This window comes from Haplochromis burtoni, unplaced genomic scaffold, assembly GCF_018398535.1.
Source record: "Haplochromis burtoni strain Fernald_Lab_line unplaced genomic scaffold, NCSU_Asbu1 Contig_737, whole genome shotgun sequence".
In the NCBI taxonomy this organism is placed as follows: Eukaryota; Metazoa; Chordata; class Actinopteri; order Cichliformes; family Cichlidae; genus Haplochromis; species Haplochromis burtoni.
Genome location: NW_024583098.1, coordinates 82,145 through 83,362, shown reverse-complemented (window position 1 = coordinate 83,362; position 1,218 = coordinate 82,145).

Below are 1,218 nucleotides of genomic sequence, written 5' to 3'. Positions count from 1 at the left end.
TGCTGCTCTCTGTGTTTATTTAGCAGTTCAACTTCTGCTGGACCTTATTTGCATTTCATCAGGTTCAGAGGTGAGACAAACATCCTGCAGATTAAGCTCCCACGCTGTGGCAGCAGTGCAACCTGGTGTTACTGCACAATCAGAGGGAGGCTTCCTCTGTCTCCTGGTTAAACTTAGAAAACTTTTTCCAACTTCAATTCAACTTATTTAAATCAAACATAACAACAACCTTACACACTGGTGAGTATCAGATATAGACTGTATGTGAAAGATGGATGAAGACACCATGACGCATCCACACGGTTTGTGACATCCTGTCTTGGATGTTTTGTCAGTTACTATCACATAGTTCTGAAATCAGACCTGATGAGGGCTTGAGCTGTCCCTGAGTAAGAGTAAACCCTGCTTTCTACTTGTTTTTTACTTTAAGACCATGATTTGCTAAATTAGCACGATTGCATTCAATAGGATAGGACAGAAGAAACGATAGGAAAATCTGAAAAGCCCCCTGCTGACCATCAGAAAGAATCTCAGTTTAAGGCAGCTATGCACCAGCTTCACTTTTCTAACCTGGAAGCTGTGGCCAAGGCACCGGCATGCTGTTTAATAGTCACAAATTAATAAAATCCCCAAATTTTACTGACTAAAACTGAGGTATGAGATGAATGAGCTGAGGTGAAGCCTGGCAGACAGCTATCAGCTAGCTGCCTGTGTGAGCATGTGCAGTGCAAACGTTCAAGTCCTTATAAAATTCAAATGGGTGGCTGACTTGTTAAGAATGTCAAAATAAAATAATTGTGACTCATACAGTTGTTAGGTTGTTAGAAAATAGTTATAGACACTGAAGCACTTTTATGAACCTGATTATTTCTGCTGTAGGGTTCGATGTTTTAATATGGGAGTTTGCTGGGACTGACCTGCTTTTACAGCCAGCCTCCAGTGGCCTCCTCTGCAGTTTCTGTTTCTCTGTCTTGGCTTAACTTTACACCTTTGAAGGTTGCAGCTTTTTAAAGACCCACACATCATCATCATCATCATCATCATCATCGTCATCATCATCATAGTATAAACAGTATCACAAATGGTGGAGGCTTCATATCAGCTCTCTGGGAAAAGCTGCAAAAAATATTTTTTGTTAATCGTTACTAATCTCACAAAAGGATATGACATCATGCAGATAAACCCTGGCTATATAAAAAACAAAATAGAAGGCCTTAA